The sequence below is a fragment of the Schistocerca piceifrons genome, unplaced genomic scaffold, assembly GCF_021461385.2.
Source record: "Schistocerca piceifrons isolate TAMUIC-IGC-003096 unplaced genomic scaffold, iqSchPice1.1 HiC_scaffold_701, whole genome shotgun sequence".
Lineage (NCBI taxonomy): Eukaryota > Metazoa > Arthropoda > Insecta > Orthoptera > Acrididae > Schistocerca > Schistocerca piceifrons.
Genome location: NW_025728950.1, coordinates 663,031 through 687,993, shown reverse-complemented (window position 1 = coordinate 687,993; position 24,963 = coordinate 663,031). Strand labels below are relative to the sequence as shown.

Sequence of the window (24,963 nt, the reverse complement as noted above, 5' to 3'; positions counted from 1 at the left end):
TTTCTTAAAGTTGCAATGGTTCATGGTTATCAAAAGGTGTTCCGGGCTGACTAAGGCACCTCGTATAAGAATTGCCTGAGTGTACCCCTGGATCTTTGTCACTCAGACTTTCAAACTACCCTTGACTTACCCATACCCCAGATTTGATATTGGCCTTCAGGGCATCACTAGAGTAGACTGTTCTATGATACTGATAATATGGAAATTGGTAACACGGAAATTGTGTGAACCTTGTATGAAAAACTATTGGAAAATTGGAAAACACATAATCTATCTTAGAGGATTATTACTTCGTTAATTCTATGGGCGATGGGATTATCTCGCCAGTTTCGTTTGAGTGTGCTGCCGTCGCTGTTTTTTTTTATTTTGCCTTCATTTCTGTCTTTATTTATTTCTTTCTATTTAGTTTTTAACATCATCACTTGCTTCACACCTGGAGAGGGAGGTGTGTTTCTGAGTAGTGTGTCGTCGCCCCCAAGGCATAGCAGAGTATGCCTCCGCTTTTATTTTCGGTTTATGGCAATAAGTCTTGCTACTAACAACACCCTGCTTTACGTGCTGCGTCGACACTAAAGGATGGCGGCATTTTTGGAGAGGAAAAGGTAGGTCTATAGGGGAGGTAGGAGGGAAAAAAGTGTAGTATTTGTCTTATCAGCTTAATATCTGATACGTCCTGCATCACACGACCAGAATATTACACTCATTTTTGGCTTATGACGGAGTGCTAGGGGCTTGCTCCACCTCTGACGCGGGTTGGCCCGGCATTGAAGTACCGCCGGGATCGGCCCACCTAAAATTAATTAAAACACAGCCTGAAATGGGTTAACTTTCTGCAGTGATCAGATATTCCGCTGGTAGCAAAACTTGTCGTAGTTGTTGATGTGCCCAGTAGTTAGTTGCTTACACACCACGATTTCTTTTCATTAATTTAAGATTATCTTAAGAATTTTTTTTTTTTTTTTTGCGGTTAGCCGGACGGCACTTCCAGCCGCATTACGCTAGGCTGGTAATTTATGGGGGCACAGGACAGTGCCTTCGGATGCCTCGTTAGCGTCTCTTATGGTCCGGGTACAGATAATTTTAATTACATTTTTTGGAGTTATATCCTTAGCTCCTCGCGAACGTCGTCGTCGTCACCGCCGCACGCACGCTGAATACGTGTGTACACACGCACACACACATATGCAGTAGGCGGTGGACGATGTAAGCACTCGGCTAGGTGTAGCTCGCGCCAGTATAGCTCGCACCGGCCTGACGCTGCTGTGGGGCGGCCTCACGGCTTCTCCACTGCCCTGGCAGCTAGCGGCGTTCAAATGGGAGTCGCAGTTTACTCCTCGACATGGAGGGTAGTACTGGGATGTTGACGAGTGATCTCGTATTTGGTCGTTCCTTCCGGCACTTGCCTTTGCGATGTTTTCGACGGTCGCCTGTTGCCATATCGGCCCGCACCACCGTGTGTCGCTCCCACATGTGGAGCGCACACGCTGCAAGCATTTAGGGCCTGACACTGCGGTTTTTCATCTCTGGCGGTACTCCGCAAGGATACCGCCCTTCGATTGTGCCATTCCAGCACTAATCGAAGTGCTAGGTTTTCCGGCCTGTTAGGAGACCGCTTCTGCAAAACGTGCGAGGAGATGTTTGCTGGTTGCGAGCTACCCGCCGATTTTCTAGCTGTACGTATTGTCCTTAATCCAAAGGTCACAGGTCACTGTCGGGCTAAGGACGTGTTCTTAACACTGATTATAAGTTGGTGGCACGAAGTGTGGCTTCACATCTTAAACAGGTAATGAATAAGGTACACTGGCGTTTCGAATCGAACCACCTTCACCGCTGCTTCTATATACCGTGATGCTGTCTTACTCACCCACCGCCGACGCTCGAACCCCGGCTTCAATTGATCTCTAGATTTCGCCGGTGCCTTCTCCCATCCTTACCTGCTGGCCGTTATGTCGCGGAAGGGTTTCGGGGAGCACTTCATAAGAGTCATCCGGCACTTCTTGGATGGAGCAAATTCCAGAATCATTGTGAACGGCTGCAGATCACGACCAATTCCCATCAGACGATCAGTTCGACAAGGCTGTCCCTTGTCAGTGTATTTTATCGCTTTGGCGCTGGACCCCATGCTGCGTGACATCGGATGGATGGTCGATGGTGTTCCTTTCCCAGGCGTCACCTTCCGCAGTGCGGCATACGCGAATGGTGTAGGTGTGTTTGTAGCAAACGCCAATGACATCGATTCGGTTCGCCGAGTCCTCCACGTTTATGAACGAGCATCCGGTGCCATGTTAAAATCCAACAAAATGGTGCTAATGCCACTAGGGCCACGATCATTGACCATCGAACGCCCATGCAACCGGATTGTAGGGGAACAACGTATCTTGGGTCTTGAGGTGACTGACTGTCCGCAGCGCATGTTAACACTCACGTGCAGGCGGATTCTCACGCGCATCAGAGGATTTTGCATGAGTCACACTGATCGACGACTCGACCTCCATCAACAAATCCAACTGATTAGTACATACATCCTATCACGGGCATAGTATGTAGCACAACTCCATACGCTACCGAAACAAACCAGCAGAGCCATCTCACAAACAGTATATTGCCTATTGTGGCGGCATGCACTATTCAAAGTTGATGCGCAGAATTGTACACTGCCAAAGGTCGATAGTGGCCTTGGACTCATTGACTTTCCCCGCAAATGTGCGGCAATCCTGATTCAAAGTATCGCCACTTTGCGTGAGATTGACCCAGGTCGTACAACAGCGGTGCTTTTCGACCGTTATCGCCCACAATCGGCGCGTGCACCAGTATGTTTGACACATATTCCATTCCGGATGACGACAGTCAAGGACTATTACCTCAATCAAAGTTACGTCCTAACAGTGGCCACCGACAAGGCACGCACATCGAAGCGCCTTTACTAGGCGCTTCGAGGCCAGCCCACACCACATAAATTGGAGGACAGACGACCGTCGGTCATCTGGCACCAAGCTTGGGCTAATATCAACCACCCAGCCCTTCCCACAGAAGTTTCAGCGCTATGGTATCGCGTTGTAAACAATTTAATACCCACTAATCACCGCCTGGCGGCCATCCGCCTATGGCCCTCGGCTGCTTGCGGCCGATGTGGTGACGTAGACACCAGAGAGCATCGTCTCTTATGCCCTCACGTCACAGAAGTGTGGGACCTTGCACGTGTGCTATTAGCGCTGATCGGTGGGACTACACTGGACTATGTGTCAATCGACTGGTTCCTTACCCCTGATATTCAGACCAACCAACGAACACGACGTAACGCAATGGTGTGGCTCTTGGGCCACACCATTTTCACGATCTATGACCTTTGCCTCACCGATGCTGTCTCTTTCATGGACTACCTTTGGAGCCAGCATCGCCTGGCGGAATCTGACCGGAAATATACCATTACTTTTGGAAGATTTCTTAAAGTTGCAATGGTTCATGGTTATCAAAAGGTGTTCCGGGCTGACTAAGGCACCTCGTATAAGAATTGCCTGAGTGTACCCCTGGATCTTTGTCACTCAGACTTTCAAACTACCCTTGACTTACCCATACCCCAGATTTGATATTGGCCTTCAGGGCATCACTAGAGTAGACTGTTCTATGATACTGATAATATGGAAATTGGTAACACGGAAATTGTGTGAACCTTGTATGAAAAATTATTGGAAAATTGGAAAACATAATCTATCTTAGAGGATTATTACTTCGTTAATTCTATGGGCGATGGGATTATCTCGCTAGTTTCGTTTGAGTGTGCTGCCGTCGCTGTTTTTTTTTTATTTTGCCTTCATTTCTGTCTTTATTTATTTCTTTCTATTTAGTTTTTAACATCATCACTTGCTTCACACCTGGAGAGGGAGGTGTGTTTCTGAGTAGTGTGTCGTCGCCCCCAAGGCATAGCAGAGTATGCCTCCGCTTTTATTTTCGGTTTATGGCAATAAGTCTTGCTACTAACAACACCCTGCTTTACGTGCTGCGTCGACACTAGAGGATGGCGGCATTTTTGGAGAGGAAAAGGTAGGTCTATAGGGGAGGTAGGAGGGAAAAAAGTGTAGTATTTGTCTTATCAGCTTAATATCTGATACGTCCTGCATCACACGACCAGAATATTACACTCATTTTTGGCTTATGACGGAGTGCTAGGGGCTTGCTCCACCTCTGTCGCGGGTTGGCCCGGCATTGAAGTACCGCCGGGATCGGCCCACCTAAAATTAATTAAAACACAGCCTGAAATGGGTTAACTATCTGCAGTGATCAGATATTCCGCTGGTAGCAAAACTTGTCGTAGTTGTTGATGTGCCCAGTAGTTAGTTGCTTACACACCACGATTTCTTTTCATTAATTTAAGATTATCTTAAGAATTTTTTTTTTTTTTTGCGGTTAGCCGGACGGCACTTGCAGCCGCATTACGCTAGGCTGGTAATTTATGGGGGCACAGGACAGTGCCTTCGGATGCCTCGTTAGCGTCTCTTATGGTCCGGGCACAGATAATTTTAATTACATTTTTTGGAGTTATATCCTTAGCTCCTCGCGAACGTCGTCGTCGTCGCCGCCGCACGCACGCTGAATACGTGTGTACACACGCACACACACATATGCAGTAGGCGGTGGACGATGTAAGCACTCGGCTAGGTGTAGCTCGCGCCAGTATAGCTCGCACCGGCCTGACGCTGCTGTGGGGCGGCCTCACGGCTTCTCCACTGCCCTGGCAGCTAGCGGCGTTCAAATGGGAGTCGCAGTTTACTCCTCGACATGGAGGGTAGTACTGGGATGTTGACGAGTGATCTCGTATTTGGTCGTTCCTTCCGGCACTTGCCTTTGCGATGTTTTCGACGGTCGCCTGTTGCCATATCGGCCCGCACCACCGTGTGTCACTCCCACATGTGGAGCGCACACGCTGCAAGCATTTAGGCCCTGACACTGCGGTTTTTCATCTCTGGCGGTACTCCGCAAGGATACCGCCCTTCGATTGTGCCATTCCAGCACTAATCGAAGTGCTAGGTTTTCCGGCCTGTTAGGAGACCGCTTCTGCAAAACGTGCGAGGAGATGTTTGCTGGTTGCGAGCTACCCGCCGATTTTCTAGCTGTACGTATTGTCCTTAATCCAAAGGTCACAGGTCACTGTCGGGCTAAGGACGTGTTCTTAACACTGATTATAAGTTGGTGGCACGAAGTGTGGCTTCACATCTTAAACAGGTAATGAATAAGGTACACTGGCGTTTCGAATCGAACCACCTTCACCGCTGCTTCTATATACCGTGATGCTGTCTTACTCACCCACCGCCGACGCTCGAACCCCGGCTTCAATTGATCTCTAGATTTCGCCGGTGCCTTCTCCCATCCTTACCTGCTGGCCGTTATGTCGCGGAAGGGTTTCGGGGAGCACTTCATAAGAGTCATCCGGCACTTCTTGGATGGAGCAAATTCCAGAATCATTGTGAACGGCTGCAGATCACGACCAATTCCCATCAGACGATCAGTTCGACAAGGCTGTCCCTTGTCAGTGTATTTTATCGCTTTGGCGCTGGACCCCATGCTGCGTGACATCGGACGGATGGTCGATGGTGTTCCTTTCCCAGGCGTCACCTTCCGCAGTGCGGCATACGCGGATGGTGTAGGTGTGTTTGTAGCAAACGCCAATGACATCGATTCGGTTCGCCGAGTCCTCCACGTTTATGAACGAGCATCCGGTGCCATGTTAAAATCCAACAAAATGGTGCTAATGCCACTAGGGCCACGATCATTGACCATCGAACGCCCATGCAACCGGATTGTAGGGGAACAACGTATCTTGGGTCTTGAGGTGACTGACTGTCCGCAGCGCATGTTAACACTCACGTGCAGGCGGATTCTCACGCGCATCAGAGGATTTTGCATGAGTCACACTGATCGACGACTCGACCTCCATCAACGAATCCAACTGATTAGTACATACATCCTATCACGGGCATAGTATGTAGCACAACTCCATACGCTACCGAAACAAACCAGCAGAGCCATCTCACAAACAGTATATTGCCTATTGTGGCGGCATGCACTATTCAAAGTTGATGCGCAGAATTGTACACTGCCAAAGGTCGATAGTGGCCTTGGACTCATTGACTTTCCCCGCAAATGTGCGGCAATCCTGATTCAAAGTATCGCCACTTTGCGTGAGATTGACCCAGGTCGTACAACAGCGGTGCTTTTCGACCGTTATCGCCCACAATCGGCGCGTGCACCAGTATGTTTGACACATATTCCATTCCGGATGACGACAGTCAAGGACTATTACCTCAATCAAAGTTACGTCCTAACAGTGGCCACCGACAAGGCACGCACATCGAAGCGCCTTTACTAGGCGCTTCGAGGCCAGCCCACACCACATAAATTGGAGGACAGACGACCGTCGGTCATCTGGCACCAAGCTTGGGCTAATATCAACCACCCAGCCCTTCCCACAGAAGTTTCAGCGCTATGGTATCGCGTTGTAAACAATTTAATACCCACTAATCACCGCCTGGCGGCCATCCGCCTATGGCCCTCGGCTGCTTGCGGCCGATGTGGTGACGTAGACACCAGAGAGCATCGTCTCTTATGCCCTCACGTCACAGAAGTGTGGGACCTTGCACGTGTGCTATTAGCGCTGATCGGTGGGACTACACTGGACTATGTGTCAATCGACTGGTTCCTTACCCCTGATATTCAGACCAACCAACGAACACGACGTAACGCAATGGTGTGGCTCTTGGGCCACACCATTTTCACGATCTATGACCTTTGCCTCACCGATGCTGTCTCTTTCATGGACTACCTTTGGAGCCAGCATCGCCTGGCGGAATCTGACCGGAAATATACCATTACTTTTGCAAGATTTCTTAAAGTTGCAATGGTTCATGGTTATCAAAAGGTGTTCCGGGCTGACTAAGGCACCTCGTATAAGAATTGCCTGAGTGTACCCCTGGATCTTTGTCACTCAGACTTTCAAACTACCCTTGACTTACCCATACCCCAGATTTGATATTGGCCTTCAGGGCATCACTAGAGTAGACTGTTCTATGATACTGATAATATGGAAATTGGTAACACGGAAATTGTGTGAACCTTGTATGAAAAATTATTGGAAAATTGGAAAACATAATCTATCTTAGAGGATTATTACTTCGTTAATTCTATGGGCGATGGGATTATCTCGCTAGTTTCGTTTGAGTGTGCTGCCGTCGCTGTTTTTTTTTTATTTTGCCTTCATTTCTGTCTTTATTTATTTCTTTCTATTTAGTTTTTAACATCATCACTTGCTTCACACCTGGAGAGGGAGGTGTGTTTCTGAGTAGTGTGTCGTCGCCCCCAAGGCATAGCAGAGTATGCCTCCGCTTTTATTTTCGGTTTATGGCAATAAGTCTTGCTACTAACAACACCCTGCTTTACGTGCTGCGTCGACACTAGAGGATGGCGGCATTTTTGGAGAGGAAAAGGTAGGTCTATAGGGGAGGTAGGAGGGAAAAAAGTGTAGTATTTGTCTTATCAGCTTAATATCTGATACGTCCTGCATCACACGACCAGAATATTACACTCATTTTTGGCTTATGACGGAGTGCTAGGGGCTTGCTCCACCTCTGTCGCGGGTTGGCCCGGCATTGAAGTACCGCCGGGATCGGCCCACCTAAAATTAATTAAAACACAGCCTGAAATGGGTTAACTTTCTGCAGTGATCAGATATTCCGCTGGTAGCAAAACTTGTCGTAGTTGTTGATGTGCCCAGTAGTTAGTTGCTTACACACCACGATTTCTTTTCATTAATTTAAGATTATCTTAAGAATTTTTTTTTTTTTTTTTGCGGTTAGCCGGACGGCACTTGCAGCCGCATTACGCTAGGCTGGTAATTTATGGGGGCACAGGACAGTGCCTTCGGATGCCTCGTTAGCGTCTCTTATGGTCCGGGCACAGATAATTTTAATTACATTTTTTGGAGTTATATCCTTAGCTCCTCGCGAACGTCGTCGTCGTCGTCGTCGCCGCCGCACGCACGCTGAATACGTGTGTACACACGCACACACACATATGCAGTAGGCGGTGGACGATGTAAGCACTCGGCTAGGTGTAGCTCGCGCCAGTATAGCTCGCACCGGCCTGACGCTGCTGTGGGGCGGCCTCACGGCTTCTCCACTGCCCTGGCAGCTAGCGGCGTTCAAATGGGAGTCGCAGTTTACTCCTCGACATGGAGGGTAGTACTGGGATGTTGACGAGTGATCTCGTATTTGGTCGTTCCTTCCGGCACTTGCCTTTGCGATGTTTTCGACGGTCGCCTGTTGCCATATCGGCCCGCACCACCGTGTGTCACTCCCACATGTGGAGCGCACACGCTGCAAGCATTTAGGCCCTGACACTGCGGTTTTTCATCTCTGGCGGTACTCCGCAAGGATACCGCCCTTCGATTGTGCCATTCCAGCACTAATCGAAGTGCTAGGTTTTCCGGCCTGTTAGGAGACCGCTTCTGCAAAACGTGCGAGGAGATGTTTGCTGGTTGCGAGCTACCCGCCGATTTTCTAGCTGTACGTATTGTCCTTAATCCAAAGGTCACAGGTCACTGTCGGGCTAAGGACGTGTTCTTAACACTGATTATAAGTTGGTGGCACGAAGTGTGGCTTCACATCTTAAACAGGTAATGAATAAGGTACACTGGCGTTTCGAATCGAACCACCTTCACCGCTGCTTCTATATACCGTGATGCTGTCTTACTCACCCACCGCCGACGCTCGAACCCCGGCTTCAATTGATCTCTAGATTTCGCCGGTGCCTTCTCCCATCCTTACCTGCTGGCCGTTATGTCGCGGAAGGGTTTCGGGGAGCACTTCATAAGAGTCATCCGGCACTTCTTGGATGGAGCAAATTCCAGAATCATTGTGAACGGCTGCAGATCACGACCAATTCCCATCAGACGATCAGTTCGACAAGGCTGTCCCTTGTCAGTGTATTTTATCGCTTTGGCGCTGGACCCCATGCTGCGTGACATCGGACGGATGGTCGATGGTGTTCCTTTCCCAGGCGTCACCTTCCGCAGTGCGGCATACGCGGATGGTGTAGGTGTGTTTGTAGCAAACGCCAATGACATCGATTCGGTTCGCCGAGTCCTCCACGTTTATGAACGAGCATCCGGTGCCATGTTAAAATCCAACAAAATGGTGCTAATGCCACTAGGGCCACGATCATTGACCATCGAACGCCCATGCAACCGGATTGTAGGGGAACAACGTATCTTGGGTCTTGAGGTGACTGACTGTCCGCAGCGCATGTTAACACTCACGTGCAGGCGGATTCTCACGCGCATCAGAGGATTTTGCATGAGTCACACTGATCGACGACTCGACCTCCATCAACGAATCCAACTGATTAGTACATACATCCTATCACGGGCATAGTATGTAGCACAACTCCATACGCTACCGAAACAAACCAGCAGAGCCATCTCACAAACAGTATATTGCCTATTGTGGCGGCATGCACTATTCAAAGTTGATGCGCAGAATTGTACACTGCCAAAGGTCGATAGTGGCCTTGGACTCATTGACTTTCCCCGCAAATGTGCGGCAATCCTGATTCAAAGTATCGCCACTTTGCGTGAGATTGACCCAGGTCGTACAACAGCGGTGCTTTTCGACCGTTATCGCCCACAATCGGCGCGTGCACCAGTATGTTTGACACATATTCCATTCCGGATGACGACAGTCAAGGACTATTACCTCAATCAAAGTTACGTCCTAACAGTGGCCACCGACAAGGCACGCACATCGAAGCGCCTTTACTAGGCGCTTCGAGGCCAGCCCACACCACATAAATTGGAGGACAGACGACCGTCGGTCATCTGGCACCAAGCTTGGGCTAATATCAACCACCCAGCCCTTCCCACAGAAGTTTCAGCGCTATGGTATCGCGTTGTAAACAATTTAATACCCACTAATCACCGCCTGGCGGCCATCCGCCTATGGCCCTCGGCTGCTTGCGGCCTATGTGGTGACGTAGACACCAGAGAGCATCGTCTCTTATGCCCTCACGTCACAGAAGTGTGGGACCTTGCACGTGTGCTATTAGCGCTGATCGGTGGGACTACACTGGACTATGTGTCAATCGACTGGTTCCTTACCCCTGATATTCAGACCAACCAACGAACACGACGTAACGCAATGGTGTGGCTCTTGGGCCACACCATTTTCACGATCTATGACCTTTGCCTCACCGATGCTGTCTCTTTCATGGACTACCTTTGGAGCCAGCATCGCCTGGCGGAATCTGACCGGAAATATACCATTACTTTTGCAAGATTTCTTAAAGTTGCAATGGTTCATGGTTATCAAAAGGTGTTCCGGGCTGACTAAGGCACCTCGTATAAGAATTGCCTGAGTGTACCCCTGGATCTTTGTCACTCAGACTTTCAAACTACCCTTGACTTACCCATACCCCAGATTTGATATTGGCCTTCAGGGCATCACTAGAGTAGACTGTTCTATGATACTGATAATATGGAAATTGGTAACACGGAAATTGTGTGAACCTTGTATGAAAAATTATTGGAAAATTGGAAAACATAATCTATCTTAGAGGATTATTACTTCGTTAATTCTATGGGCGATGGGATTATCTCGCCAGTTTCGTTTGAGTGTGCTGCCGTCGCTGTTTTTTTTTTTATTTTGCCTTCATTTCTGTCTTTATTTATTTCTTTTTATTTAGTTTTTAACATCATCACTTGCTTCACACCTGGAGAGGGAGGTGTGTTTCTGAGTAGTGTGTCGTCGCCCCCAAGGCATAGCAGAGTATGCCTCCGCTTTTATTTTCGGTTTATGGCAATAAGTCTTGCTACTAACAACACCCTGCTTTACGTGCTGCGTCGACACTACAGGATGGCGGCATTTTTGGAGAGGAAAAGGTAGGTCTATAGGGGAGGTAGGAGGGAAAAAAGTGTAGTATTTGTCTTATCAGCTTAATATCTGATACGTCCTGCATCACACGACCAGAATATTACACTCATTTTTGGCTTATGACGGAGTGCTAGGGGCTTGCTCCACCTCTGTCGCGGGTTGGCCCGGCATTGAAGTACCGCCGGGATCGGCCCACCTAAAATTAATTAAAACACAGCCTGAAATGGGTTAACTTTCTGCAGTGATCAGATATTCCGCTGGTAGCAAAACTTGTCGTAGTTGTTGATGTGCCCAGTAGTTAGTTGCTTACACACCACGATTTCTTTTCATTAATTTAAGATTATCTTAAGAATTTTTTTTTTTTTTTTGCGGTTAGCCGGACGGCACTTGCAGCCGCATTACGCTAGGCTGGTAATTTATGGGGGCACAGGACAGTGCCTTCGGATGCCTCGTTAGCGTCTCTTATGGTCCGGGCACAGATAATTTTAATTACATTTTTTGGAGTTATATCCTTAGCTCCTCGCGAACGTCGTCGTCGTCGCCGCCGCACGCACGCTGAATACGTGTGTACACACGCACACACACATATGCAGTAGGCGGTGGACGATGTAAGCACTCGGCTAGGTGTAGCTCGCGCCAGTATAGCTCGCACCGGCCTGACGCTGCTGTGGGGCGGCCTCACGGCTTCTCCACTGCCCTGGCAGCTAGCGGCGTTCAAATGGGAGTCGCAGTTTACTCCTCGACATGGAGGGTAGTACTGGGATGTTGACGAGTGATCTCGTATTTGGTCGTTCCTTCCGGCACTTGCCTTTGCGATGTTTTCGACGGTCGCCTGTTGCCATATCGGCCCGCACCACCGTGTGTCACTCCCACATGTGGAGCGCACACGCTGCAAGCATTTAGGCCCTGACACTGCGGTTTTTCATCTCTGGCGGTACTCCGCAAGGATACCGCCCTTCGATTGTGCCATTCCAGCACTAATCGAAGTGCTAGGTTTTCCGGCCTGTTAGGAGACCGCTTCTGCAAAACGTGCGAGGAGATGTTTGCTGGTTGCGAGCTACCCGCCGATTTTCTAGCTGTACGTATTGTCCTTAATCCAAAGGTCACAGGTCACTGTCGGGCTAAGGACGTGTTCTTAACACTGATTATAAGTTGGTGGCACGAAGTGTGGCTTCACATCTTAAACAGGTAATGAATAAGGTACACTGGCGTTTCGAATCGAACCACCTTCACCGCTGCTTCTATATACCGTGATGCTGTCTTACTCACCCACCGCCGACGCTCGAACCCCGGCTTCAATTGATCTCTAGATTTCGCCGGTGCCTTCTCCCATCCTTACCTGCTGGCCGTTATGTCGCGGAAGGGTTTCGGGGAGCACTTCATAAGAGTCATCCGGCACTTCTTGGATGGAGCAAATTCCAGAATCATTGTGAACGGCTGCAGATCACGACCAATTCCCATCAGACGATCAGTTCGACAAGGCTGTCCCTTGTCAGTGTATTTTATCGCTTTGGCGCTGGACCCCATGCTGCGTGACATCGGACGGATGGTCGATGGTGTTCCTTTCCCAGGCGTCACCTTCCGCAGTGCGGCATACGCGGATGGTGTAGGTGTGTTTGTAGCAAACGCCAATGACATCGATTCGGTTCGCCGAGTCCTCCACGTTTATGAACGAGCATCCGGTGCCATGTTAAAATCCAACAAAATGGTGCTAATGCCACTAGGGCCACGATCATTGACCATCGAACGCCCATGCAACCGGATTGTAGGGGAACAACGTATCTTGGGTCTTGAGGTGACTGACTGTCCGCAGCGCATGTTAACACTCACGTGCAGGCGGATTCTCACGCGCATCAGAGGATTTTGCATGAGTCACACTGATCGACGACTCGACCTCCATCAACGAATCCAACTGATTAGTACATACATCCTATCACGGGCATAGTATGTAGCACAACTCCATACGCTACCGAAACAAACCAGCAGAGCCATCTCACAAACAGTATATTGCCTATTGTGGCGGCATGCACTATTCAAAGTTGATGCGCAGAATTGTACACTGCCAAAGGTCGATAGTGGCCTTGGACTCATTGACTTTCCCCGCAAATGTGCGGCAATCCTGATTCAAAGTATCGCCACTTTGCGTGAGATTGACCCAGGTCGTACAACAGCGGTGCTTTTCGACCGTTATCGCCCACAATCGGCGCGTGCACCAGTATGTTTGACACATATTCCATTCCGGATGACGACAGTCAAGGACTATTACCTCAATCAAAGTTACGTCCTAACAGTGGCCACCGACAAGGCACGCACATCGAAGCGCCTTTACTAGGCGCTTCGAGGCCAGCCCACACCACATAAATTGGAGGACAGACGACCGTCGGTCATCTGGCACCAAGCTTGGGCTAATATCAACCACCCAGCCCTTCCCACAGAAGTTTCAGCGCTATGGTATCGCGTTGTAAACAATTTAATACCCACTAATCACCGCCTGGCGGCCATCCGCCTATGGCCCTCGGCTGCTTGCGGCCTATGTGGTGACGTAGACACCAGAGAGCATCGTCTCTTATGCCCTCACGTCACAGAAGTGTGGGACCTTGCACGTGTGCTATTAGCGCTGATCGGTGGGACTACACTGGACTATGTGTCAATCGACTGGTTCCTTACCCCTGATATTCAGACCAACCAACGAACACGACGTAACGCAATGGTGTGGCTCTTGGGCCACACCATTTTCACGATCTATGACCTTTGCCTCACCGATGCTGTCTCTTTCATGGACTACCTTTGGAGCCAGCATCGCCTGGCGGAATCTGACCGGAAATATACCATTACTTTTGGAAGATTTCTTAAAGTTGCAATGGTTCATGGTTATCAAAAGGTGTTCCGGGCTGACTAAGGCACCTCGTATAAGAATTGCCTGAGTGTACCCCTGGATCTTTGTCACTCAGACTTTCAAACTACCCTTGACTTACCCATACCCCAGATTTGATATTGGCCTTCAGGGCATCACTAGAGTAGACTGTTCTATGATACTGATAATATGGAAATTGGTAACACGGAAATTGTGTGAACCTTGTATGAAAAATTATTGGAAAATTGGAAAACATAATCTATCTTAGAGGATTATTACTTCGTTAATTCTATGGGCGATGGGATTATCTCGCCAGTTTCGTTTGAGTGTGCTGCCGTCGCTGTTTTTTTTTTATTTTGCCTTCATTTCTGTCTTTATTTATTTCTTTTTATTTAGTTTTTAACATCATCACTTGCTTCACACCTGGAGAGGGAGGTGTGTTTCTGAGTAGTGTGTCGTCGCCCCCAAGGCATAGCAGAGTATGCCTCCGCTTTTATTTTCGGTTTATGGCAATAAGTCTTGCTACTAACAACACCCTGCTTTACGTGCTGCGTCGACACTAGAGGATGGCGGCATTTTTGGAGAGGAAAAGGTAGGTCTATAGGGGAGGTAGGAGGGAAAAAAGTGTAGTATTTGTCTTATCAGCTTAATATCTGATACGTCCTGCATCACACGACCAGAATATTACACTCATTTTTGGCTTATGACGGAGTGCTAGGGGCTTGCTCCACCTCTGTCGCGGGTTGGCCCGGCATTGAAGTACCGCCGGGATCGGCCCACCTAAAATTAATTAAAACACAGCCTGAAATGGGTTAACTTTCTGCAGTGATCAGATATTCCGCTGGTAGCAAAACTTGTCGTAGTTGTTGATGTGCCCAGTAGTTAGTTGCTTACACACCACGATTTCTTTTCATTAATTTAAGATTATCTTAAGAATTTTTTTTTTTTTTTTGCGGTTAGCCGGACGGCACTTGCAGCCGCATTACGCTAGGCTGGTAATTTATGGGGGCACAGGACAGTGCCTTCGGATGCCTCGTTAGCGTCTCTTATGGTCCGGGCACAGATAATTTTAATTACATTTTTTGGAGTTATATCCTTAGCTCCTCGCGAACGTCGTCGTCGTCGCCGCCGCACGCACGCTGAATACGTGTGTACACACGCACACACACATATGCAGTAGGCGGTGGACGATGTAAGCACTCGGCTAGGTGTAGCTCGCGCCAGTATAGCTCGCACCGGCCTGACGCTGCTGTGGGGCGGCCTCACGGCTTCTCCACTGCCCTGGCAGCTAGCGGCGTTCAAATGGGAGTCGCAGTTTACTCCTCGACATGGAGGGTAGTACTGGGATGTTGACGAGTGATCTCGTATTTGGTCGTTCCTTCCGGCACTTGCCTTTGCGATGTTTTCGACGGTCGCCTGTTGCCATATCGGCCCGCACCACCGTGTGTCACTCCCACATGTGGAGTGCACACGCTGCAAGCATTTAGGGCCTGACACTGCGGTTTTTCATCTCTGGCGGTACTCCGCAAGGATACCGCCCTTCGATTGTGCCATTCCAGCACTAATCGAAGTGCTAGGTTTTCCGGCCTGTTAGGAGACCGCTTCTGCAAAACGTGCGAGGAGATGTTTGCTGGTTGCGAGCTACCCGCCGATTTTCTAGCTGTACGTATTGTCCTTAATCCAAAGGTCACAGGTCACTGTCGGGCTAAGGACGTGTTCTTAACACTGATTATAAGTTGGTGGCACGAAGTGTGGCTTCACATCTTAAACAGGTAATGAATAAGGTACACTGGCGTTTCGAATCGAACCACCTTCACCGCTGCTTCTATATACCGTGATGCTGTCTTACTCACCCACCGCCGACGCTCGAACCCCGGCTTCAATTGATCTCTAGATTTCGCCGGTGCCTTCTCCCATCCTTACCTGCTGGCCGTTATGTCGCGGAAGGGTTTCGGGGAGCACTTCATAAGAGTCATCCGGCACTTCTTGGATGGAGCAAATTCCAGAATCATTGTGAACGGCTGCAGATCACGACCAATTCCCATCAGACGATCAGTTCGACAAGGCTGTCCCTTGTCAGTGTATTTTATCGCTTTGGCGCTGGACCCCATGCTGCGTGACATCGGACGGATGGTCGATGGTGTTCCTTTCCCAGGCGTCACCTTCCGCAGTGCGGCATACGCGGATGGTGTAGGTGTGTTTGTAGCAAACGCCAATGACATCGATTCGGTTCGCCGAGTCCTCCACGTTTATGAACGAGCATCCAGTGCCATGTTAAAATCCAACAAAATGGTGCTAATGCCACTAGGGCCACGATCATTGACCATCGAACGCCCATGCAACCGGATTGTAGGGGAACAACGTATCTTGGGTCTTGAGGTGACTGACTGTCCGCAGCGCATGTTAACACTCACGTGCAGGCGGATTCTCACGCGCATCAGAGGATTTTGCATGAGTCACACTGATCGACGACTCGACCTCCATCAACGAATCCAACTGATTAGTACATACATCCTATCACGGGCATAGTATGTAGCACAACTCCATACGCTACCGAAACAAACCAGCAGAGCCATCTCACAAACAGTATATTGCCTATTGTGGCGGCATGCACTATTCAAAGTTGATGCGCAGAATTGTACACTGCCAAAGGTCGATAGTGGCCTTGGACTCATTGACTTTCCCCGCAAATGTGCGGCAATCCTGATTCAAAGTATCGCCACTTTGCGTGAGATTGACCCAGGTCGTACAACAGCGGTGCTTTTCGACCGTTATCGCCCACAATCGGCGCGTGCACCAGTATGTTTGACACATATTCCATTCCGGATGACGACAGTCAAGGACTATTACCTCAATCAAAGTTACGTCCTAACAGTGGCCACCGACAAGGCACGCACATCGAAGCGCCTTTACTAGGCGCTTCGAGGCCAGCCCACACCACATAAATTGGAGGACAGACGACCGTCGGTCATCTGGCACCAAGCTTGGGCTAATATCAACCACCCAGCCCTTCCCACAGAAGTTTCAGCGCTATGGTATCGCGTTGTAAACAATTTAATACCCACTAATCACCGCCTGGCGGCCATCCGCCTATGGCCCTCGGCTGCTTGCGGCCGATGTGGTGACGTAGACACCAGAGAGCATCGTCTCTTATGCCCTCACGTCACAGAAGTGTGGGACCTTGCACGTGTGCTATTAGCGCTGATCGGTGGGACTACACTGGACTATGTGTCAATCGACTGGTTCCTTACCCCTGATATTCAGACCAACCAACGAACACGACGTAACGCAATGGTGTGGCTCTTGGGCCACACCATTTTCACGATCTATGACCTTTGCCTCACCGATGCTGTCTCTTTCATGGACTACCTTTGGAGCCAGCATCGCCTGGCGGAATCTGACCGGAAATATACCATTACTTTTGGAAGATTTCTTAAAGTTGCAATGGTTCATGGTTATCAAAAGGTGTTCCGGGCTGACTAAGGCACCTCGTATAAGAATTGCCTGAGTGTACCCCTGGATCTTTGTCACTCAGACTTTCAAACCACCCTTGACTTACCCATACCCCAGATTTGATATTGGCCTTCAGGGCATCACTAGAGTAGACTGTTCTATGATACTGATAATATGGAAATTGTTAACACGGAAATTGTGTGAACCTTGTATGAAAAATTATTGGAAAATTGGAAAACATAATCTATCTTAGAGGATTATTACTTCGTTAATTCTATGGGCGATGGGATTATCTCGCCAGTTTCGTTTGAGTGTGCTGCCGTCGCTGTTTTTTTTTTATTTTGCCTTCATTTCTGTCTTTATTTATTTCTTTCTATTTAGTTTTTAACATCATCACTTGCTTCACACCTGGAGAGGGAGGTGTGTTTCTGAGTAGTGTGTCGTCGCCCCCAAGGCATAGCAGAGTATGCCTCCGCTTTTATTTTCGGTTTATGGCAATGAGTCTTGCTACTAACAACACCCTGCTTTACGTGCTGCGTCGACACTAGAGGATGGCGGCATTTTTGGAGAGGAAAAGGTAGGTCTATAGGGGAGGTAGGAGGGAAAAAACTGTAGTATTTGTCTTATCAGCTTAATATCTGATACGTCCTGCATCACACGACCAGAATATTACACTCATTTTTGGCTTATGACGGAGTGCTAGGGGCTTGCTCCACCTCTGTCGCGGGATGGCCCGGCATTGAAGTACCGCCGGGATCGGCCCACCTAAAATTAATTAAAACACAGCCTGAAATGGGTTAACTTTCTGCAGTGATCAGATATTCCGCTGGTAGCAAAACTTGTCGTAGTTGTTGATGTGCCCAGTAGTTAGTTGCTTACACACCACGATTTCTTTTCATTAATTTAAGATTATCTTAAGAATTTTTTTTTTTTTTTTGCGGTTAGCCGGACGGCACTTGCAGCCGCATTACGCTAGGCTGGTAATTTATGGGGGCACAGGACAGTGCCTTCGGATGCCTCGTTAGCGTCTCTTATGGTCCGGGCACAGATAATTTTAATTACATTTTTTGGAGTTATATCCTTAGCTCCTCGCGAACGTCGTCGTCGTCGCCGCCGCACGCACGCTGAATACGTGTGTACACACGCACACACACATATGCAGTAGGCGGTGGACGATGTAAGCACTCGGCTAGGTGTAGCTCGCGCCAGTATAGCTCGCACCGGCCTGACGCTGCTGTGGGGCGGCCTCACGGCTTCTCCACTGCCCTGGCAGCTAGCGGCGTTCAAATGGGAGTCGCAGTTTACTCCTCGACATGGAGGGTAGTACTGGGATGTTGACGAGTGATCTCGTATTTGGTCGTTCCTTCCGGCACTTGCCTTTGCGATGTTTTCGACGGTCGCCTGTTGCCATATCGGCCCGCACCACCGTGTGTCACTCCCACATGTGGAGCGCACACGCTGCAAGCATTTAGGCCCTGACACTGCGGTTTTTCATCTCTGGCGGTACTCCGCAAGGATACCGCCCTTCGATTGTGCCATTCCAGCACTAATCGAAGTGCTAGGTTTTCCGGCCTGTTAGGAGACCGCTTCTGCAAAACGTGCGAGGAGATGTTTGCTGGTTGCGAGCTACCCGCCGATTTTCTAGCTGTACGTATTGTCCTTAATCCAAAGGTCACAGGTCACTGTCGGGCTAAGGACGTGTTCTAAACACTGATTATAAGTTGGTGGCACGAAGTGTGGCTTCACATCTTAAACAGGTAATGAATAAGGTACACTGGCGTTTCGAATCGAACCACCTTCACCGCTGCTTCTATATACCGTGATGCTGTCTTACTCACCCACCGCCGACGCTCGAACCCCGGCATCAATTGATCTCTAGATTTCGCCGGTGCCTTCTCCCATCCTTACCTGCTGGCCGTTATGTCGCGGAAGGGTTTCGGGGAGCACTTCATAAGAGTCATCCGGCACTTCTTGGATGGAGCAAATTCCAGAATCATTGTGAACGGCTGCAGATCACGACCAATTCCCATCAGACGATCAGTTCGACAAGGCTGTCCCTTGTCAGTGTATTTTATCGCTTTGGCGCTGGACCCCATGCTGCGTGACATCGGACGGATGGTCGATGGTGTTCCTTTCCCAGGCGTCACCTTCCGCAGTGCGGCATACGCGGATGGTGTAGGTGTGTTTGTAGCAAACGCCAATGACATCGATTCGGTTCGCCGAGTCCTCCACGTTTATGAACGAGCATCCGGTGCCATGTTAAAATCCAACAAAATGGTGCTAATGCCACTAGGGCCACGATCATTGACCATCGAACGCCCATGCAACCGGATTGTAGGGGAACAACGTATCTTGGGTCTTGAGGTGACTGACTGTCCGCAGCGCATGTTAACACTCACGTGCAGGCGGATTCTCACGCGCATCAGAGGATTTTGCATGAGTCACACTGATCGACGACTCGACCTCCATCAACGAATCCAACTGATTAGTACATACATCCTATCACGGGCATAGTATGTAGCACAACTCCATACGCTACCGAAACAAACCAGCAGAGCCATCTCACAAACAGTATATTGCCTATTGTGGCGGCATGCACTATTCAAAGTTGATGCGCAGAATTGTACACTGCCAAAGGTCGATAGTGGCCTTGGACTCATTGACTTTCCCCGCAAATGTGCGGCAATCCTGATTCAAAGTATCGCCACTTTGCGTGAGATTGACCCAGGTCGTACAACAGCGGTGCTTTTCGACCGTTATCGCCCACAATCGGCGCGTGCACCAGTATGTTTGACACATATTCCATTCCGGATGACGACAGTCAAGGACTATTACCTCAATCAAAGTTACGTCCTAACAGTGGCCACCGACAAGGCACGCACATCGAAGCGCCTTTACTAGGCGCTTCGAGGCCAGCCCACACCACATAAATTGGAGGACAGACGACCGTCGGTCATCTGGCACCAAGCTTGGGCTAATATCAACCACCCAGCCCTTCCCACAGAAGTTTCAGCGCTATGGTATCGCGTTGTAAACAATTTAATACCCACTAATCACCGCCTGGCGGCCATCCGCCTATGGCCCTCGGCTGCTTGCGGCCTATGTGGTGACGTAGACACCAGAGAGCATCGTCTCTTATGCCCTCACGTCACAGAAGTGTGGGACCTTGCACGTGTGCTATTAGCGCTGATCGGTGGGACTACACTGGACTATGTGTCAATCGACTGGTTCCTTACCCCTGATATTCAGACCAACCAACGAACACGACGTAACGCAATGGTGTGGCTCTTGGGCCACACCATTTTCACGATCTATGACCTTTGCCTCACCGATGCTGTCTCTTTCATGGACTACCTTTGGAGCCAGCATCGCCTGGCGGAATCTGACCGGAAATATACCATTACTTTTGGAAGATTTCTTAAAGTTGCAATGGTTCATGGTTATCAAAAGGTGTTCCGGGCTGACTAAGGCACCTCGTATAAGAATTGCCTGAGTGTACCCCTGGATCTTTGTCACTCAGACTTTCAAACTACCCTTGACTTACCCATACCCCAGATTTGATATTGGCCTTCAGGGCATCACTAGAGTAGACTGTTCTATGATACTGATAATATGGAAATTGGTAACACGGAAATTGTGCGAACCTTGTATGAAAAATTATTGGAAAATTGGAAAACATAATCTATCTTAGAGGATTATTACTTCGTTAATTCTATGGGCGATGGGATTATCTCGCCAGTTTCGTTTGAGTGTGCTGCCGTCGCTGTTTTTTTTTTTATTTTGCCTTCATTTCTGTCTTTATTTATTTCTTTTTATTTAGTTTTTAACATCATCACTTGCTTCACACCTGGAGAGGGAGGTGTGTTTCTGAGTAGTGTGTCGTCGCCCCCAAGGCATAGCAGAGTATGCCTCCGCTTTTATTTTCGGTTTATGGCAATAAGTCTTGCTACTAACAACACCCTGCTTTACGTGCTGCGTCGACACTACAGGATGGCGGCATTTTTGGAGAGGAAAAGGTAGGTCTATAGGGGAGGTAGGAGGGAAAAAAGTGTAGTATTTGTCTTATCAGCTTAATATCTGATACGTCCTGCATCACACGACCAGAATATTACACTCATTTTTGGCTTATGACGGAGTGCTAGGGGCTTGCTCCACCTCTGTCGCGGGTTGGCCCGGCATTGAAGTACCGCCGGGATCGGCCCACCTAAAATTAATTAAAACACAGCCTGAAATGGGTTAACTTTCTGCAGTGATCAGATATTCCGCTGGTAGCAAAACTTGTCGTAGTTGTTGATGTGCCCAGTAGTTAGTTGCTTACACACCACGATTTCTTTTCATTAATTTAAGATTATCTTAAGAATTTTTTTTTTTTTTTGCGGTTAGCCGGACGGCACTTGCAGCCGCATTACGCTAGGCTGGTAATTTATGGGGGCACAGGACAGTGCCTTCGGATGCCTCGTTAGCGTCTCTTATGGTCCGGGCACAGATAATTTTAATTACATTTTTTGGAGTTATATCCTTAGCTCCTCGCGAACGTCGTCGTCGTCGCCGCCGCACGCACGCTGAATACGTGTGTACACACGCACACACACATATGCAGTAGGCGGTGGACGATGTAAGCACTCGGCTAGGTGTAGCTCGCGCCAGTATAGCTCGCACCGGCCTGACGCTGCTGTGGGGCGGCCTCACGGCTTCTCCACTGCCCTGGCAGCTAGCGGCGTTCAAATGGGAGTCGCAGTTTACTCCTCGACATGGAGGGTAGTACTGGGATGTTGACGAGTGATCTCGTATTTGGTCGTTCCTTCCGGCACTTGCCTTTGCGATGTTTTCGACGGTCGCCTGTTGCCATATCGGCCCGCACCACCGTGTGACACTCCCACATGTGGAGTGCACACGCTGCAAGCATTTAGGGCCTGACACTGCGGTTTTTCATCTCTGGCGGTACTCCGCAAGGATACCGCCCTTCGATTGTGCCATTCCAGCACTAATCGAAGTGCTAGGTTTTCCGGCCTGTTAGGAGACCGCTTCTGCAAAACGTGCGAGGAGATGTTTGCTGGTTGCGAGCTACCCGCCGATTTTCTAGCTGTACGTATTGTCCTTAATCCAAAGGTCACAGGTCACTGTCGGGCTAAGGACGTGTTCTTAACACTGATTATAAGTTGGTGGCACGAAGTGTGGCTTCACATCTTAAACAGGTAATGAATAAGGTACACTGGCGTTTCGAATCGAACCACCTTCACCGCTGCTTCTATATACCGTGATGCTGTCTTACTCACCCACCGCCGACGCTCGAACCCCGGCTTCAATTGATCTCTAGATTTCGCCGGTGCCTTCTCCCATCCTTACCTGCTGGCCGTTATGTCGCGGAAGGGTTTCGGGGAGCACTTCATAAGAGTCATCCGGCACTTCTTGGATGGAGCAAATTCCAGAATCATTGTGAACGGCTGCAGATCACGACCAATTCCCATCAGACGATCAGTTCGACAAGACTGTCCCTTGTCAGTGTATTTTATCGCTTTGGCGCTGGACCCCATGCTGCGTGACATCGGACGGATGGTCGATGGTGTTCCTTTCCCAGGCGTCACCTTCCGCAGTGCGGCATACGCGGATGGTGTAGGTGTGTTTGTAGCAAACGCCAATGACATCGATTCGGTTCGCCGAGTCCTCCACGTTTATGAACGAGCATCCGGTGCCATGTTAAAATCCAACAAAATGGTGCTAATGCCACTAGGGCCACGATCATTGACCATCGAACGCCCATGCAACCGGATTGTAGGGGAACAACGTATCTTGGGTCTTGAGGTGACTGACTGTCCGCAGCGCATGTTAACACTCACGTGCAGGCGGATTCTCACGCGCATCAGAGGATTTTGCATGAGTCACACTGATCGACGACTCGACCTCCATCAACGAATCCAACTGATTAGTACATACATCCTATCACGGGCATAGTATGTAGCACAACTCCATACGCTACCGAAACAAACCAGCAGAGCCATCTCACAAACAGTATATTGCCTATTGTGGCGGCATGCACTATTCAAAGTTGATGCGCAGAATTGTACACTGCCAAAGGTCGATAGTGGCCTTGGACTCATTGACTTTCCCCGCAAATGTGCGGCAATCCTGATTCAAAGTATCGCCACTTTGCGTGAGATTGACCCAGGTCGTACAACAGCGGTGCTTTTCGACCGTTATCGCCCACAATCGGCGCGTGCACCAGTATGTTTGACACATATTCCATTCCGGATGACGACAGTCAAGGACTATTACCTCAATCAAAGTTACGTCCTAACAGTGGCCACCGACAAGGCACGCACATCGAAGCGCCTTTACTAGGCGCTTCGAGGCCAGCCCACACCACATAAATTGGAGGACAGACGACCGTCGGTCATCTGGCACCAAGCTTGGGCTAATATCAACCACCCAGCCCTTCCCACAGAAGTTTCAGCGCTATGGTATCGCGTTGTAAACAATTTAATACCCACTAATCACCGCCTGGCGGCCATCCGCCTATGGCCCTCGGCTGCTTGCGGCCGATGTGGTGACGTAGACACCAGAGAGCATCGTCTCTTATGCCCTCACGTCACAGAAGTGTGGGACCTTGCACGTGTGCTATTAGCGCTGATCGGTGGGACTACACTGGACTATGTGTCAATCGACTGGTTCCTTACCCCTGATATTCAGACCAACCAACGAACACGACGTAACGCAATGGTGTGGCTCTTGGGCCACACCATTTTCACGATCTATGACCTTTGCCTCACCGATGCTGTCTCTTTCATGGACTACCTTTGGAGCCAGCATCGCCTGGCGGAATCTGACCGGAAATATACCATTACTTTTGGAAGATTTCTTAAAGTTGCAATGGTTCATGGTTATCAAAAGGTGTTCCGGGCTGACTAAGGCACCTCGTATAAGAATTGCCTGAGTGTACCCCTGGATCTTTGTCACTCAGACTTTCAAACCACCCTTGACTTACCCATACCCCAGATTTGATATTGGCCTTCAGGGCATCACTAGAGTAGACTGTTCTATGATACTGATAATATGGAAATTGTTAACACGGAAATTGTGTGAACCTTGTATGAAAAATTATTGGAAAATTGGAAAACATAATCTATCTTAGAGGATTATTACTTCGTTAATTCTATGGGCGATGGGATTATCTCGCCAGTTTCGTTTGAGTGTGCTGCCGTCGCTGTTTTTTTTTTATTTTGCCTTCATTTCTGTCTTTATTTATTTCTTTCTATTTAGTTTTTAACATCATCACTTGCTTCACACCTGGAGAGGGAGGTGTGTTTCTGAGTAGTGTGTCGTCGCCCCCAAGGCATAGCAGAGTATGCCTCCGCTTTTATTTTCGGTTTATGGCAATGAGTCTTGCTACTAACAACACCCTGCTTTACGTGCTGCGTCGACACTAGAGGATGGCGGCATTTTTGGAGAGGAAAAGGTAGGTCTATAGGGGAGGTAGGAGGGAAAAAACTGTAGTATTTGTCTTATCAGCTTAATATCTGATACGTCCTGCATCACACGACCAGAATATTACACTCATTTTTGGCTTATGACGGAGTGCTAGGGGCTTGCTCCACCTCTGTCGCGGGATGGCCCGGCATTGAAGTACGGCCGGGATCGGCCCACCTAAAATTAATTAAAACACAGCCTGAAATGGGTTAACTTTCTGCAGTGATCAGATATTCCGCTGGTAGCAAAACTTGTCGTAGTTGTTGATGTGCACAG

At 49.0% G+C, this 24,963-nt stretch overlaps 8 pseudogenes; all 8 read left to right on the top strand.

Moving 5' to 3' along the window:
* Positions 1–584: 584 nt before the first annotated feature.
* Positions 585–795, top strand: LOC124769575 (annotated as a pseudogene).
* Positions 796–4,023: 3,228 nt separating this feature from the next.
* Positions 4,024–4,234, top strand: LOC124769424 (annotated as a pseudogene).
* Positions 4,235–7,460: 3,226 nt separating this feature from the next.
* Positions 7,461–7,671, top strand: LOC124769423 (annotated as a pseudogene).
* Positions 7,672–10,906: 3,235 nt separating this feature from the next.
* LOC124769421 lies at positions 10,907–11,117 on the top strand (annotated as a pseudogene).
* Positions 11,118–14,344: 3,227 nt separating this feature from the next.
* Positions 14,345–14,555, top strand: LOC124769420 (annotated as a pseudogene).
* Positions 14,556–17,782: 3,227 nt separating this feature from the next.
* On the top strand, positions 17,783–17,993 carry LOC124769631 (annotated as a pseudogene).
* A 3,228-nt stretch (positions 17,994–21,221) lies between these two features.
* On the top strand, positions 21,222–21,432 carry LOC124769419 (annotated as a pseudogene).
* A 3,226-nt stretch (positions 21,433–24,658) lies between these two features.
* Positions 24,659–24,869, top strand: LOC124769641 (annotated as a pseudogene).
* The last annotated feature ends 94 nt before the right edge of the window (positions 24,870–24,963 follow it).